The sequence below is a fragment of the Urocampus carinirostris genome, chromosome 9 (assembly GCF_059441175.1).
Source record: "Urocampus carinirostris isolate Australia breed hairy pipefish chromosome 9, RoL_Ucar_1.0, whole genome shotgun sequence".
Taxonomy (NCBI): Eukaryota; Metazoa; Chordata; class Actinopteri; order Syngnathiformes; family Syngnathidae; genus Urocampus; species Urocampus carinirostris.
In genome coordinates, this window is record NC_142357.1 from 25,254,085 (window position 1) to 25,269,350 (window position 15,266).

Consider the following 15,266-nt stretch of genomic DNA (forward strand, 5'->3'; position numbering starts at 1 on the left):
TGTATTCAATTGTAAAAAGGTTCTTGAAAATAAGTCAGAATGGCCGAGTGGTCTAAGGCGCTGCGTTCAGGTTGCAGTCTCTCTGGAGGCGTGGGTTCAAATCCCACTTCTGACACACATCACAGTGTTGTAGAATTTCTTACTCAAAAGACCATGGCATATAATGGAAGTTGACATCTAATTTGGCTGAGCTCGCTCACAGGGAGGCTGAGTAGTCCACAGCACTCCCCTCTTTACACGAGTTCAAAATAGGCTCTTAAAATACTTCAGTATGGTTCATTCCCACTACTGAAATCATGTTTGGGAAACAACCTCGATCTAACGTACAGCAAATGCAATTCGGTGTACTCAATTATGAAAAGATCTTTGAAAACAGGTCAGAATGGCCGAGCGGTCTAAGGCGCTGCGTTAAGGTCGCAGTCTCTCTGGAGGCGTGGGTTCAAATCCCACTTCTGACACACATCGCAGTGTTGTATATTTTCTTACTCAAAAGGCCATGGCAGACAATGGAGGTAGACATCTAATGTGGCTGAGCTCGGTCACAGGGAGGCTGAGTAGTCAACAGCACCACTCTACTGTATTTACACGAGTTCAAAATAATCTCTAAAAGTACTTCAGAATGGTTCATTCCGAGTACTGTATTCGTGTTTTGGAATCAACCCGATCTAACTTACAGCCCGTGCAGTCCGGTGTATTCAATTGTAAAAAGGTTCTTGAAAATAAGTCAGAATGGCCGAGTGGTCTAAGGCGCTGCGTTCAGGTCGCAGTCTCTCTGGAGGCGTGGGTTCAAATCCCACTTCTGACACACATCACAGTGTTGTAGAATTTCTTACTCAAAAGACCATGGCATATAATGGAGGTTGACATCTAATTTGGCTGAGCCCGCTCACAGGGAGGCTGAGTAGTCCACAGCACTCCTCTCTTTACACGAGTTCAAAATAGGCTCTGAAAATACTTCAGTATGGTTCATTCCCACTACTGAAATCATGTTTGGGAAACAACTCGATCTAACGTACAGCAAATGCAATTCGGTGTACTCAATTATGAAAAGATCTTTGAAAACAGGTCAGAATGGCCGAGCGGTCTAAGGCGCTGCGTTAAGGTCGCAGTCTCTCTGGAGGTGTGGGTTCAAATCCCACTTCTGACACACATCACAGTGTTGTAGAATTTCTTCCTCAAAAGACCATGGCATATAATGGAGGTTAAAATATAATTTGGCTGAGCTCGGTCACAGGGAGGCTGAGTAGTCCACAGCACTCCTCTGTTTACACAAGTTCAAAATAGGCCCTGAAAATACTTCAGTATGGTTCGTTCCCACTACTGAAATCATGTTTGGGAAACAACTAAATCTAACGTACAGCAAATGCAATTCGGTGTACTCAATTATGAAAAGGTCCTTGAAAACAGGTCAGAATGGCCGAGCGGTCTAAGGCGCTGCGTTAAGGTCGCAGTCTCTCTGGAGGCGTGGGTTCAAATCCCACTTCTGACACACATCACAGTGTTGTAAAATGTCTTACTCAAAAGACCATGGCATATAATGGAGGTTGACATCTAATTTGGCTGAGCTCGGCCACAGGGAGGCTGAGTAGTCAACAGCACCACTCTTTTTACACGAGTTCAAAATAATCTATGAACATACTTCAGAATGGTTCATTCCCAGTACTGGATTCGTGTTTTGGAATCAATTCGATCTAACGTACAGCCCGTGCAGTTCGATGTACTCAACTTTAAAACAGACATTGAAAACAAGTCAGAATGGCCGGGTGGTCTAAGGCGCTGCGTTCAGAGGGAGGCTGAGTAGTCAACAGCACTACTCTGTTTACACGAGTTCAAAATAGGCTCTGAAAATACTTCAGATTGGTTCATTTCTTACTCAAAAGACCATGGCATATAATGGAGGTTGACATCTAATTTGGCTGAGCTCGGTCGCAGGGAAGCTGAGTAGTCAACAGCACCACTCTACTGTATTTACACGAGTTCAAAATAATCTCTAAAAGTACTTCAGAATGGTTCATTCCGAGTACTGTATTCGTGTTTTGGAATCAACTCGATCTAACTTACAGCCCGTGCAGTCCGGTGTATTAAATTGTAAAAAGGTTCTTGAAAATAAGTCAGAATGGCCGAGTGGTCTAAGGCGCTGCGTTCAGGTCACAGTCTCTCTGGAGGCGTGGGTTCAAGTCCCACTTCTGACACACATCACAGTGTTGTAGAATTTCTTACTCAAAAGACCATGGCATATAATGGAAGTTGACATCTAATTTGGCTGAGCTCGCTCACAGGGAGGCTGAGTAGTCCACAGCACTCCTCTCTTTACACGAGTTCAAAATAGGCTCTGAAAATACTTCAGTATGGTTCATTCCCACTACTGAAATCATGTTTGGAAAACAACTCGATCTAACGTACAGCAAATGCAATTCGGTGTACTCAATTATTAAAAGATCTTTGAAAACAGGTCAGAATGGCCGAGCGGTCTAAGGCGCTGCGTTAAGGTCGCAGTCTCTCTGGAGGCGTGGGTTCAAATCCCACTTCTGACACACATCACAGTGTTGTATATTTTCTTACTCAAAAGGCCATGGCAGACAATGGAGGTAGACATCTAATGTGGCTGAGCTCGGTCACAGGGAGGCTGAGTAGTCAACAGCACCACTCTACTGTATTTACACGAGTTCAAAATAATCTCTAAAAGTACTTCAGAATGGTTCATTCCGAGTACTGTATTCGTGTTTTGGAATCAACTCGATCTAACTTACAGCCCGTGCAGTCCGGTGTATTCAATTGTAAAAAGGTTCTTGAAAATAAGTCAGAATGGCCGAGTGGTCTAAGGCGCTGCGTTCAGGTTGCAGTCTCTCTGGAGGCGTGGGTTCAAATCCCACTTCTGACACACATCACAGTGTTGTAGAATTTCTTACTCAAAAGACCATGGCATATAATGGAAGTTGACATCTAATTTGGCTGAGCTCGCTCACAGGGAGGCTGAGTAGTCCACAGCACTCCCCTCTTTACACGAGTTCAAAATAGGCTCTTAAAATACTTCAGTATGGTTCATTCCCACTACTGAAATCATGTTTGGGAAACAACCTCGATCTAACGTACAGCAAATGCAATTCGGTGTACTCAATTATGAAAAGATCTTTGAAAACAGGTCAGAATGGCCGAGCGGTCTAAGGCGCTGCGTTAAGGTCGCAGTCTCTCTGGAGGCGTGGGTTCAAATCCCACTTCTGACACACATCGCAGTGTTGTATATTTTCTTACTCAAAAGGCCATGGCAGACAATGGAGGTAGACATCTAATGTGGCTGAGCTCGGTCACAGGGAGGCTGAGTAGTCAACAGCACCACTCTACTGTATTTACACGAGTTCAAAATAATCTCTAAAAGTACTTCAGAATGGTTCATTCCGAGTACTGTATTCGTGTTTTGGAATCAACCCGATCTAACTTACAGCCCGTGCAGTCCGGTGTATTCAATTGTAAAAAGGTTCTTGAAAATAAGTCAGAATGGCCGAGTGGTCTAAGGCGCTGCGTTCAGGTCGCAGTCTCTCTGGAGGCGTGGGTTCAAATCCCACTTCTGACACACATCACAGTGTTGTAGAATTTCTTACTCAAAAGACCATGGCATATAATGGAGGTTGACATCTAATTTGGCTGAGCTCGGTCACAAGGAGGCTGAGTAGTCCACAGCACTCCTCTGTTTACACGAGTTCAAAATAGGCCCTGAAAATACTTCAGTATGGTTCATTCCCACTACTGAAATCATGTTTGGGAAACAACTCGATCTAACGTACAGCAAATGCAATTCGGTGTACTCAATTATGAAAAGATCTTTGAAAACAGGTCAGAATGGCCGAGCGGTCTAAGGCGCTGCGTTAAGGTCGCAGTCTCTCTGGAGGTGTGGGTTCAAATCCCACTTCTGACACACATCACAGTGTTGTAGAATTTCTTCCTCAAAAGACCATGGCATATAATGGAGGTTAAAATATAATTTGGCTGAGCTCGGTCACAGGGAGGCTGAGTAGTCCACAGCACTCCTCTGTTTACACAAGTTCAAAATAGGCCCTGAAAATACTTCAGTATGGTTCGTTCCCACTACTGAAATCATGTTTGGGAAACAACTAAATCTAACGTACAGCAAATGCAATTCGGTGTACTCAATTATGAAAAGGTCCTTGAAAACAGGTCAGAATGGCCGAGCGGTCTAAGGCGCTGCGTTAAGGTCGCAGTCTCTCTGGAGGCGTGGGTTCAAATCCCACTTCTGACACACATCACAGTGTTGTAAAATGTCTTACTCAAAAGACCATGGCATATAATGGAGGTTGACATCTAATTTGGCTGAGCTCGGCCACAGGGAGGCTGAGTAGTCAACAGCACCACTCTTTTTACACGAGTTCAAAATAATCTATGAACATACTTCAGAATGGTTCATTCCCAGTACTGGATTCGTGTTTTGGAATCAATTCGATCTAACGTACAGCCCGTGCAGTTCGATGTACTCAACTTTAAAACAGACATTGAAAACAAGTCAGAATGGCCGGGTGGTCTAAGGCGCTGCGTTCAGAGGGAGGCTGAGTAGTCAACAGCACTACTCTGTTTACACGAGTTCAAAATAGGCTCTGAAAATACTTCAGATTGGTTCATTTCTTACTCAAAAGACCATGGCATATAATGGAGGTTGACATCTAATTTGGCTGAGCTCGGTCGCAGGGAAGCTGAGTAGTCAACAGCACCACTCTACTGTATTTACACGAGTTCAAAATAATCTCTAAAAGTACTTCAGAATGGTTCATTCCGAGTACTGTATTCGTGTTTTGGAATCAACTCGATCTAACTTACAGCCCGTGCAGTCCGGTGTATTAAATTGTAAAAAGGTTCTTGAAAATAAGTCAGAATGGCCGAGTGGTCTAAGGCGCTGCGTTCAGGTCACAGTCTCTCTGGAGGCGTGGGTTCAAGTCCCACTTCTGACACACATCACAGTGTTGTAGAATTTCTTACTCAAAAGACCATGGCATATAATGGAAGTTGACATCTAATTTGGCTGAGCTCGCTCACAGGGAGGCTGAGTAGTCCACAGCACTCCTCTCTTTACACGAGTTCAAAATAGGCTCTGAAAATACTTCAGTATGGTTCATTCCCACTACTGAAATCATGTTTGGAAAACAACTCGATCTAACGTACAGCAAATGCAATTCGGTGTACTCAATTATTAAAAGATCTTTGAAAACAGGTCAGAATGGCCGAGCGGTCTAAGACGCTGCGTTAAGGTCGCAGTCTCTCTGGAGGCGTGGGTTCAAATCCCACTTCTGACACACATCACAGTGTTGTATATTTTCTTACTCAAAAGGCCATGGCAGACAATGGAGGTAGACATCTAATGTGGCTGAGCTCGGTCACAGGGAGGCTGAGTAGTCAACAGCACCACTCTACTGTATTTACACGAGTTCAAAATAATCTCTAAAAGTACTTCAGAATGGTTCATTCCGAGTACTGTATTCGTGTTTTGGAATCAACTCGATCTAACTTACAGCCCGTGCAGTCCGGTGTATTCAATTGTAAAAAGGTTCTTGAAAATAAGTCAGAATGGCCGAGTGGTCTAAGGCGCTGCGTTCAGGTTGCAGTCTCTCTGGAGGCGTGGGTTCAAATCCCACTTCTGACACACATCACAGTGTTGTAGAATTTCTTACTCAAAAGACCATGGCATATAATGGAAGTTGACATCTAATTTGGCTGAGCTCGCTCACAGGGAGGCTGAGTAGTCCACAGCACTCCCCTCTTTACACGAGTTCAAAATAGGCTCTTAAAATACTTCAGTATGGTTCATTCCCACTACTGAAATCATGTTTGGGAAACAACCTCGATCTAACGTACAGCAAATGCAATTCGGTGTACTCAATTATGAAAAGATCTTTGAAAACAGGTCAGAATGGCCGAGCGGTCTAAGGCGCTGCGTTAAGGTCGCAGTCTCTCTGGAGGCGTGGGTTCAAATCCCACTTCTGACACACATCGCAGTGTTGTATATTTTCTTACTCAAAAGGCCATGGCAGACAATGGAGGTAGACATCTAATGTGGCTGAGCTCGGTCACAGGGAGGCTGAGTAGTCAACAGCACCACTCTACTGTATTTACACGAGTTCAAAATAATCTCTAAAAGTACTTCAGAATGGTTCATTCCGAGTACTGTATTCGTGTTTTGGAATCAACCCGATCTAACTTACAGCCCGTGCAGTCCGGTGTATTCAATTGTAAAAAGGTTCTTGAAAATAAGTCAGAATGGCCGAGTGGTCTAAGGCGCTGCGTTCAGGTCGCAGTCTCTCTGGAGGCGTGGGTTCAAATCCCACTTCTGACACACATCACAGTGTTGTAGAATTTCTTACTCAAAAGACCATGGCATATAATGGAGGTTGACATCTAATTTGGCTGAGCTCGGTCACAAGGAGGCTGAGTAGTCCACAGCACTCCTCTGTTTACACGAGTTCAAAATAGGCCCTGAAAATACTTCAGTATGGTTCATTCCCACTACTGAAATCATGTTTGGGAAACAACTCGATCTAACGTACAGCAAATGCAATTCGGTGTACTCAATTATGAAAAGATCTTTGAAAACAGGTCAGAATGGCCGAGCGGTCTAAGGCGCTGCGTTAAGGTCGCAGTCTCTCTGGAGGTGTGGGTTCAAATCCCACTTCTGACACACATCACAGTATTGTAGAATTTCTCACTCAAAAGACCATGGCATATAATGGAGGTTGACATCTAATTTGGCTGAGCTCGGTCACAGGGAGGCTGAGTAGTCCACAGCACTCCTCTGTTTACACAAGTTCAAAATAGGCCCTGAAAATACTTCAGTATGGTTCGTTCCCACTACTGAAATCATGTTTGGGAAACAACTAAATCTAACGTACAGCAAATGCAATTCGGTGTACTCAATTATGAAAAGGTCCTTGAAAACAGGTCAGAATGGCCGAGCGGTCTAAGGCGCTGCGTTAAGGTCGCAGTCTCTCTGGAGGCGTGGGTTCAAATCCCACTTCTGACACACATCACAGTGTTGTAAAATGTCTTACTCAAAAGACCATGGCATATAATGGAGGTTGACATCTAATTTGGCTGAGCTCGGCCACAGGGAGGCTGAGTAGTCCACAGCACTCCTCTGTTTACACGAATTCAAAATAGGCTCTGAAAATATTTCAGTATGGTTGATTCCCACAACTGAAATCATGTTTGGGAAACAACTCGATCTAACGTACAGCAAATGCAATTCGGTGTACTCAATTATGAAAAGGTCCTTGAAAACAGGTCAGAATGGCCGAGCGGTCTAAGGCGCTGTGTTAAGGTCGCAGTCTCTCTGGAGGCGTGGGTTCAAATCCCACTTCTGACACACATCACAGTGTTGTAAAATGTCTTACTCTAAAGGCCATGGCAGATAATGGAGGTAGACATCTAATATGGCTGAGCTCGGTCACAGGGAGGCTGAGTAGTCAACAGCACCACTCTTTTTACACGAGTTCAAAATAATCTATGAACATACTTCAGAATGGTTCATTCCCAGTACTGGATTCGTGTTTTGGAATCAATTCGATCTAACGTACAGCCCGTGCAGTTCGATGTACTCAACTTTAAAACAGACATTGAAAACAAGTCAGAATGGCCGGGTGGTCTAAGGCGCTGCGTTCAGAGGGAGGCTGAGTAGTCAACAGCACTACTCTGTTTACACGAGTTCAAAATAGGCTCTGAAAATACTTCAGATTGGTTCATTTCTTACTCAAAAGACCATGGCATATAATGGAGGTTGACATCTAATTTGGCTGAGCTCGGTCGCAGGGAGGCTGAGTAGTCAACAGCACCACTCTACTGTATTTACACGAGTTCAAAATAATCTCTAAAAGTACTTCAGAATGGTTCATTCCGAGTACTGTATTCGTGTTTTGGAATCAACTCGATCTAACTTACAGCCCGTGCAGTCCGGTGTATTAAATTGTAAAAAGGTTCTTGAAAATAAGTCAGAATGGCCGAGTGGTCTAAGGCGCTGCGTTCAGGTCACAGTCTCTCTGGAGGCGTGGGTTCAAGTCCCACTTCTGACACACATCACAGTGTTGTAGAATTTCTTACTCAAAAGACCATGGCATATAATGGAAGTTGACATCTAATTTGGCTGAGCTCGCTCACAGGGAGGCTGAGTAGTCCACAGCACTCCTCTCTTTACACGAGTTCAAAATAGGCTCTGAAAATACTTCAGTATGGTTCATTCCCACTACTGAAATCATGTTTGGGAAACAACTCGATCTAACGTACAGCAAATGCAATTCGGTGTACTCAATTATTAAAAGATCTTTGAAAACAGGTCAGAATGGCCGAGCGGTCTAAGGCGCTGCGTTAAGGTCGCAGTCTCTCTGGAGGCGTGGGTTCAAATCCCACTTCTGACACACATCACAGTGTTGTATATTTTCTTACTCAAAAGGCCATGGTGGACAATGGAGGTAGACATCTAATGTGGCTGAGCTCGGTCACAGGGAGGCTGAGTAGTCAACAGCACCACTCTACTGTATTTACACGAGTTCAAAATAATCTCTAAAAGTACTTCAGAATGGTTCATTCCGAGTACTGTATTCGTGTTTTGGAATCAACTCGATCTAACTTACAGCCCGTGCAGTCCGGTGTATTCAATTGTAAAAAGGTTCTTGAAAATAAGTCAGAATGGCCGAGTGGTCTAAGGCGCTGCGTTCAGGTTGCAGTCTCTCTGGAGGCGTGGGTTCAAATCCCACTTCTGACACACATCACAGTGTTGTAGAATTTCTTACTCAAAAGACCATGGCATATAATGGAAGTTGACATCTAATTTGGCTGAGCTCGCTCACAGGGAGGCTGAGTAGTCCACAGCACTCCCCTCTTTACACGAGTTCAAAATAGGCTCTTAAAATACTTCAGTATGGTTCATTCCCACTACTGAAATCATGTTTGGGAAACAACCTCGATCTAACGTACAGCAAATGCAATTCGGTGTACTCAATTATGAAAAGATCTTTGAAAACAGGTCAGAATGGCCGAGCGGTCTAAGGCGCTGCGTTAAGGTCGCAGTCTCTCTGGAGGCGTGGGTTCAAATCCCACTTCTGACACACATCGCAGTGTTGTATATTTTCTTACTCAAAAGGCCATGGCAGACAATGGAGGTAGACATCTAATGTGGCTGAGCTCGGTCACAGGGAGGCTGAGTAGTCAACAGCACCACTCTACTGTATTTACACGAGTTCAAAATAATCTCTAAAAGTACTTCAGAATGGTTCATTCCGAGTACTGTATTCGTGTTTTGGAATCAACCCGATCTAACTTACAGCCCGTGCAGTCCGGTGTATTCAATTGTAAAAAGGTTCTTGAAAATAAGTCAGAATGGCCGAGTGGTCTAAGGCGCTGCGTTCAGGTCGCAGTCTCTCTGGAGGCGTGGGTTCAAATCCCACTTCTGACACACATCACAGTGTTGTAGAATTTCTTACTCAAAAGACCATGGCATATAATGGAGGTTGACATCTAATTTGGCTGAGCCCGCTCACAGGGAGGCTGAGTAGTCCACAGCACTCCTCTCTTTACACGAGTTCAAAATAGGCTCTGAAAATACTTCAGTATGGTTCATTCCCACTACTGAAATCATGTTTGGGAAACAACTCGATCTAACGTACAGCAAATGCAATTCGGTGTACTCAATTATGAAAAGATCTTTGAAAACAGGTCAGAATGGCCGAGCGGTCTAAGGCGCTGCGTTAAGGTCACAGTCTCTCTGGAGGTGTGGGTTCAAATCCCACTTCTGACACACATCACAGTGTTGTAGAATTTCTTCCTCAAAAGACCATGGCATATAATGGAGGTTAAAATATAATTTGGCTGAGCTCGGTCACAGGGAGGCTGAGTAGTCCACAGCACTCCTCTGTTTACACAAGTTCAAAATAGGCCCTGAAAATACTTCAGTATGGTTCGTTCCCACTACTGAAATCATGTTTGGGAAACAACTAAATCTAACGTACAGCAAATGCAATTCGGTGTACTCAATTATGAAAAGGTCCTTGAAAACAGGTCAGAATGGCCGAGCGGTCTAAGGCGCTGCGTTAAGGTCGCAGTCTCTCTGGAGGCGTGGGTTCAAATCCCACTTCTGACACACATCACAGTGTTGTAAAATGTCTTACTCAAAAGACCATGGCATATAATGGAGGTTGACATCTAATTTGGCTGAGCTCGGCCACAGGGAGGCTGAGTAGTCCACAGCACTCCTCTGTTTACACAAATTCAAAATAGGCTCTGAAAATATTTCAGTATGGTTGATTCCCACAACTGAAATCATGTTTGGGAAACAACTCGATCTAACGTACAGCAAATGCAATTCGGTGTACTCAATTATGAAAAGGTCCTTGAAAACAGGTCAGAATGGCCGAGCGGTCTAAGGCGCTGTGTTAAGGTCGCAGTCTCTCTGGAGGCGTGGGTTCAAATCCCACTTCTGACACACATCACAGTGTTGTAAAATGTCTTACTCTAAAGGCCATGGCAGATAATGGAGGTAGACATCTAATATGGCTGAGCTCGGTCACAGGGAGGCTGAGTAGTCAACAGCACCACTCTTTTTACACGAGTTCAAAATAATCTATGAACATACTTCAGAATGGTTCATTCCCAGTACTGGATTCGTGTTTTGGAATCAATTCGATCTAACGTACAGCCCGTGCAGTTCGATGTACTCAACTTTAAAACAGACATTGAAAACAAGTCAGAATGGCCGAGTGGTCTAAGGCGCTGCGTTCAGGTCGCAGTCTCTCTGGAGGCGTGGGTTCAAATCCCACTTCTGACACACATCACAGTGTTGTAGAATTTCTTACTCAAAAGACCATGGCATATAATGGAGGTTGACATCTAATTTGGCTGAGCTCGGCCACAGGGAGGCTGAGTAGTCCACAGCACTCCTCTCTTTACACGAGTTCAAAATAGGCTCTGAAAATACTTCAGTATGGTTCATTCCCACTACTGAAATCATGTTTGGGAAACAACTCGATCTAACGTACAGCAAATGCAATTCGGTGTACTCAATTATGAAAAGATCTTTGGAAACAGGTCAGAATGGCCGAGCGGTCTAAGGCGCTGCGTTAAGGTCGCAGTCTCTCTGGAGGTGTGGGTTCAAATCCCACTTCTGACACACATCACAGTGTTGTAGAATTTCTTCCTCAAAAGACCATGGCATATAATGGAGGTTGACATCTAATTTGGCTGAGCTCGCTCACAGGGAGGCTGAGTAGTCCACAGCACTCCTCTGTTTACACGAGTTCAAAATAGGCTCTGAAAATATTTCAGTATGGTTGATTCCCTCAACTGAAATCATGTTTGGGAAACAACTCGATCTAACGTACAGCAAATGCAATTCGGTGTACTCAATTATGAAAAGATCTTTGAAAACAGGTCAGAATGGCCGAGCGGTCTAAGGCGCTGCGTTAAGGTCGCAGTCTCTCTGGAGGCGTGGGTTCAAATCCCACTTCTGACACACATCACAGTGTTGTAAAATGTCTTACTCAAAAGACCATGGCATATAATGGAGGTTGACATCTAATTTGGCTGAGCTCGGCCACAGGGAGGCTGAGTAGTCCACAGCACTCCTCTGTTTACACGAATTCAAAATAGGCTCTGAAAATATTTCAGTATGGTTGATTCCCACAACTGAAATCATGTTTGGGAAACAACTCGATCTAACGTACAGCAAATGCAATACGGTGTACTCAATTATGAAAAGATCTTTGAAAACAGGTAAGAATGGCCGAGCGGTCTAAGGCGCTGCGTTTAGGTCGCAGTCTCTCTGGAGGCGTGGGTTCAAATCCCACTTCTGACACACATCACAGTGTTGTAAAATGTCTTACTCAAAAGGCCATGGCAGATGATGGAGGTAGACATCTAATATGGCTGAGCTCGGTCACAGGGAGGCTGAGTAGTCAACAGCACCCCTCTTTTTACACGAGTTCAAAATAATCTATGAACATACTTCAGAATGGTTCATTCCCAGTACTGGATTCGTGTTTTGGAATCAATTCGATCTAACGTACAGCCCGTGCAGTTCGATGTACTCAACTTTAAAACAGACATTGAAAACAAGTCAGAATGGCCGGGTGGTCTAAGGCGCTGCGTTCAGAGGGAGGCTGAGTAGTCAACAGCACTACTCTGTTTACACGAGTTCAAAATAGGCTCTGAAAATACTTCAGATTGGTTCATTTCTTACTCAAAAGACCATGGCATATAATGGAGGTTGACATCTAATTTGGCTGAGCTCGGTCGCAGGGAGGCTGAGTAGTCAACAGCACCACTCTACTGTATTTACACGAGTTCAAAATAATCTCTAAAAGTACTTCAGAATGGTTCATTCCGAGTACTGTATTCGTGTTTTGGAATCAACTCGATCTAACTTACAGCCCGTGCAGTCCGGTGTATTAAATTGTAAAAAGGTTTTTGAAAATATGTCAGAATGGCCGAGCGGTCAAAGGCGCTGCGTTAAGGTCGCAGTCTCTCTGGAGGCGTGGGTTCAAATCCCACTTCTGACATACATCACAGTGGTGTATATTTTCTTACTCAAAAGGCCATGGCAGACAATGGAGGTAGACATCTAATGTGGCTGAGCTCGGTCACAGGGAGGCTGAGTAGTCAACAGCACCACTCTACTGTATTTACACGAGTTCAAAATAATCTCTAAAAGTACTTCAGAATGGTTCATTCCGAGTACTGTATTCGTGTTTTGGAATCAACTCGATCTAACTTACAGCCCGTGCAGTCCGGTGTATTCAATTGTAAAAAGGTTCTTGAAAATAAGACAGAATGGCCGAGTGGTCTAAGGCGCTGCGTTCAGGTTGCAGTCTCTCTGGAGGCGTGGGTTCAAATCCCACTTCTGACACACATCACAGTGTTGTAGAATTTCTTACTCAAAAGACCATGGCATATAATGGAAGTTGACATCTAATTTGGCTGAGCTCGCTCACAGGGAGGCTGAGTAGTCCACAGCACTCCCCTCTTTACACGAGTTCAAAATAGGCTCTTAAAATACTTCAGTATGGTTCATTCCCACTACTGAAATCATGTTTGGGAAACAACTCGATCTAACGTACAGCAAATGCAATTCGGTGTACTCAATTATGAAAAGATCTTTGAAAACAGGTCAGAATGGCCGAGCGGCCTAAGGCGCTGCGCTAAGGTCGCAGTCTCTCTGGAGGCGTGGGTTCAAATCCCACTTCTGACACACATCGCAGTGTTGTATATTTTCTTACTCAAAAGGCCATGGCAGACAATGGAGGTAGACATCTAATGTGGCTGAGCTCGGTCACAGGGAGGCTGAGTAGTCAACAGCACCACTCTACTGTATTTACACGAGTTCAAAATAATCTCTAAAAGTACTTCAGAATGGTTCATTCCGAGTACTGTATTCGTGTTTTGGAATCAACTCGATCTAACTTACAGCCCGTGCAGTCCGGTGTATTCAATTGTAAAAAGGTTCTTGAAATTAAGTCAGAATGGCCGAGTGGTCTAAGGCGCTGCGATCAGGTTGCAGTCTCTCTGGAGGCGTGGGTTCAAATCCCACTTCTGACACACATCACAGTGTTGTAGAATTTCTTACTCAAAAGACCATGGCATATAATGGAGGTTGACATCTAATTTGGCTGAGCTCGGTCACAAGGAGGCTGAGTAGTCCACAGCATTCCTCTCTTTACTCGAGTTCAAAATAGGCTCTGAAAATACTTCAGTATGGTTCATTCCCACTACTGAAATCATGTTTGGGAAACAACTCTATCTAACGTACAGCAAATGCAATTCGGTGTACTCAATTATGAAAAGATCTTTGAAAACAGGTCAGAATGGCCGAGCGGTCTAAGGCGCTGTATTAAGGTCGCAGTCTCTCTGCAGGCGTGGGTTCAAATCCCACTTCTGACACACATTGCAGTGTTGTATATTTTCTTACTCAAAAGGCCATGGCAGACAATGGAGGTAGACATCTAATGTGGCTGAGCTCGGTCACAGGGAGGCTGAGTAGTCAACAGCACCACTCTACTGTATTTACACGAGTTCAAAATAATCTCTAAAAGTACTTCAGAATGGTTCATTCCGAGTACTGTATTCGTGTTTTGGAATCAACTCGATCTAACTTACAGCCGGTGCAGTCCGGTGTATTCAATTGTAAAAAAATTCTTGAAAATAAGTCAGAATGGCCGAGTGGTCTAAGGCGCTGCGTTCAGATCGCAGTCTCTCTGGAGGCGTGGGTTCAAATCCCACTTCTGACACACATCACAGTGTTGTAGAATTTCTTACTCAAAAGACCATGGCATATAATGGAGGTTGACATCTAATTTGGCTGAGCTCGCTCACAGGGAGGCTGAGTAGTCCACAGCACTCCTCTGTTTACACGAGTTCAAAATAGGCTCTGAAAATATTTCAGTATGGTTGATTCCCACAACTGAAATCATGTTTGGGAAACAACTCGATCTAACGTACAGCAAATGCAATTCGGTGTACTCAATTATGAAAAGATCTTTGAAAACAGGTCAGAATGGCCGAGCGGTCTAAGGCGCTGCGTTAAGGTCGCAGTCTCTCTGGAGGCGTGGGTTCAAATCCCACTTCTGACACACATCACAGTGTTGTAAAATGTCTTACTCAAAAGACCATGGCATATAATGGAGGTTGACATCTAATTTGGCTGAGCTCGGCCACAGGGAGGCTGAGTAGTCCACAGCACTCCTCTGTTTACACGAATTCAAAATAGGCTCTGAAAATATTTCAGTATGGTTGATTCCCACAACTGAAATCATGTTTCGGAAACAACTCGATCTAACGTACAGCAAATGCAATACGGTGTACTCAATTATGAAAAGATCTTTGAAAACAGGTAAGAATGGCCGAGCGGTCTAAGGCGCTGCGTTAAGGTCGCAGTCTCTCTGGAGGCGTGGGTTCAAATCCCACTTCTGACACACATCACAGTGTTGTAGAATTTCTTACTCAAAAGACCATGGCATATAATGGAGGTTGACATCTAATTTGGCTGAGCTCGGTCACAAGGAGGCTGAGTAGTCCACAGCACTCCTCTGTTTACACGAGTTCAAAATAGGCCCTGAAAATACTTCAGTATGGTTCATTCCCAGTATTTAATTCATATTTTGGTATCAACTCGATCTAACGTACAGCCCGTGCAGTCCGGTGTATTCAATTGTAAAAAAATTTATTGAAGATAAGTCAGAATGGCCGAGTCGTCTAAGGCGCTGCGTTCAGGTCGCAGTCTCTCTGGA

At 44.1% G+C, this 15,266-nt stretch overlaps 1 protein-coding gene and 34 non-coding genes across 37 annotated transcripts in view; 34 read left to right on the forward strand and 1 right to left on the reverse strand.

The window, feature by feature from the left end:
- LOC148359804 (uncharacterized) overlaps window positions 1-15,266 on the reverse strand; it is a 102,702-nt gene that overhangs the window by 74,478 nt on the left and 12,958 nt on the right. The gene's annotated exons all lie outside the window — the stretch shown is intronic.
- On the forward strand, window positions 34-115 carry trnal-cag (transfer RNA leucine (anticodon CAG)). Its single transcript has one exon. It is a non-coding gene; the product is annotated as a tRNA-Leu (tRNA).
- On the forward strand, window positions 377-458 carry trnal-aag (transfer RNA leucine (anticodon AAG)). Its single transcript has one exon. It is a non-coding gene; the product is annotated as a tRNA-Leu (tRNA).
- On the forward strand, window positions 724-805 carry trnal-cag (transfer RNA leucine (anticodon CAG)). Its single transcript has one exon. It is a non-coding gene; the product is annotated as a tRNA-Leu (tRNA).
- On the forward strand, window positions 1,066-1,147 carry trnal-aag (transfer RNA leucine (anticodon AAG)). The gene has a single exon. It is a non-coding gene; the product is annotated as a tRNA-Leu (tRNA).
- Window positions 1,408-1,489, forward strand: trnal-aag (transfer RNA leucine (anticodon AAG)). The gene has a single exon. It is a non-coding gene; the product is annotated as a tRNA-Leu (tRNA).
- Window positions 2,111-2,192, forward strand: trnal-cag (transfer RNA leucine (anticodon CAG)). Its single transcript has one exon. It is a non-coding gene; the product is annotated as a tRNA-Leu (tRNA).
- On the forward strand, window positions 2,453-2,534 carry trnal-aag (transfer RNA leucine (anticodon AAG)). The gene has a single exon. It is a non-coding gene; the product is annotated as a tRNA-Leu (tRNA).
- trnal-cag (transfer RNA leucine (anticodon CAG)) lies at window positions 2,800-2,881 on the forward strand. Its single transcript has one exon. It is a non-coding gene; the product is annotated as a tRNA-Leu (tRNA).
- Window positions 3,143-3,224, forward strand: trnal-aag (transfer RNA leucine (anticodon AAG)). The gene has a single exon. It is a non-coding gene; the product is annotated as a tRNA-Leu (tRNA).
- Window positions 3,490-3,571, forward strand: trnal-cag (transfer RNA leucine (anticodon CAG)). The gene has a single exon. It is a non-coding gene; the product is annotated as a tRNA-Leu (tRNA).
- trnal-aag (transfer RNA leucine (anticodon AAG)) lies at window positions 3,832-3,913 on the forward strand. Its single transcript has one exon. It is a non-coding gene; the product is annotated as a tRNA-Leu (tRNA).
- Window positions 4,174-4,255, forward strand: trnal-aag (transfer RNA leucine (anticodon AAG)). The gene has a single exon. It is a non-coding gene; the product is annotated as a tRNA-Leu (tRNA).
- trnal-cag (transfer RNA leucine (anticodon CAG)) lies at window positions 4,877-4,958 on the forward strand. Its single transcript has one exon. It is a non-coding gene; the product is annotated as a tRNA-Leu (tRNA).
- On the forward strand, window positions 5,566-5,647 carry trnal-cag (transfer RNA leucine (anticodon CAG)). The gene has a single exon. It is a non-coding gene; the product is annotated as a tRNA-Leu (tRNA).
- On the forward strand, window positions 5,909-5,990 carry trnal-aag (transfer RNA leucine (anticodon AAG)). Its single transcript has one exon. It is a non-coding gene; the product is annotated as a tRNA-Leu (tRNA).
- On the forward strand, window positions 6,256-6,337 carry trnal-cag (transfer RNA leucine (anticodon CAG)). Its single transcript has one exon. It is a non-coding gene; the product is annotated as a tRNA-Leu (tRNA).
- trnal-aag (transfer RNA leucine (anticodon AAG)) lies at window positions 6,598-6,679 on the forward strand. The gene has a single exon. It is a non-coding gene; the product is annotated as a tRNA-Leu (tRNA).
- trnal-aag (transfer RNA leucine (anticodon AAG)) lies at window positions 6,940-7,021 on the forward strand. The gene has a single exon. It is a non-coding gene; the product is annotated as a tRNA-Leu (tRNA).
- trnal-aag (transfer RNA leucine (anticodon AAG)) lies at window positions 7,282-7,363 on the forward strand. The gene has a single exon. It is a non-coding gene; the product is annotated as a tRNA-Leu (tRNA).
- trnal-cag (transfer RNA leucine (anticodon CAG)) lies at window positions 7,985-8,066 on the forward strand. The gene has a single exon. It is a non-coding gene; the product is annotated as a tRNA-Leu (tRNA).
- Window positions 8,327-8,408, forward strand: trnal-aag (transfer RNA leucine (anticodon AAG)). The gene has a single exon. It is a non-coding gene; the product is annotated as a tRNA-Leu (tRNA).
- On the forward strand, window positions 8,674-8,755 carry trnal-cag (transfer RNA leucine (anticodon CAG)). The gene has a single exon. It is a non-coding gene; the product is annotated as a tRNA-Leu (tRNA).
- trnal-aag (transfer RNA leucine (anticodon AAG)) lies at window positions 9,017-9,098 on the forward strand. Its single transcript has one exon. It is a non-coding gene; the product is annotated as a tRNA-Leu (tRNA).
- On the forward strand, window positions 9,364-9,445 carry trnal-cag (transfer RNA leucine (anticodon CAG)). The gene has a single exon. It is a non-coding gene; the product is annotated as a tRNA-Leu (tRNA).
- On the forward strand, window positions 10,048-10,129 carry trnal-aag (transfer RNA leucine (anticodon AAG)). Its single transcript has one exon. It is a non-coding gene; the product is annotated as a tRNA-Leu (tRNA).
- On the forward strand, window positions 10,390-10,471 carry trnal-aag (transfer RNA leucine (anticodon AAG)). Its single transcript has one exon. It is a non-coding gene; the product is annotated as a tRNA-Leu (tRNA).
- On the forward strand, window positions 10,732-10,813 carry trnal-cag (transfer RNA leucine (anticodon CAG)). The gene has a single exon. It is a non-coding gene; the product is annotated as a tRNA-Leu (tRNA).
- trnal-aag (transfer RNA leucine (anticodon AAG)) lies at window positions 11,074-11,155 on the forward strand. Its single transcript has one exon. It is a non-coding gene; the product is annotated as a tRNA-Leu (tRNA).
- On the forward strand, window positions 11,416-11,497 carry trnal-aag (transfer RNA leucine (anticodon AAG)). Its single transcript has one exon. It is a non-coding gene; the product is annotated as a tRNA-Leu (tRNA).
- trnal-uag (transfer RNA leucine (anticodon UAG)) lies at window positions 11,758-11,839 on the forward strand. Its single transcript has one exon. It is a non-coding gene; the product is annotated as a tRNA-Leu (tRNA).
- On the forward strand, window positions 12,461-12,542 carry trnal-aag (transfer RNA leucine (anticodon AAG)). The gene has a single exon. It is a non-coding gene; the product is annotated as a tRNA-Leu (tRNA).
- Window positions 13,150-13,231, forward strand: trnal-aag (transfer RNA leucine (anticodon AAG)). The gene has a single exon. It is a non-coding gene; the product is annotated as a tRNA-Leu (tRNA).
- On the forward strand, window positions 14,186-14,267 carry trnal-cag (transfer RNA leucine (anticodon CAG)). The gene has a single exon. It is a non-coding gene; the product is annotated as a tRNA-Leu (tRNA).
- trnal-aag (transfer RNA leucine (anticodon AAG)) lies at window positions 14,528-14,609 on the forward strand. The gene has a single exon. It is a non-coding gene; the product is annotated as a tRNA-Leu (tRNA).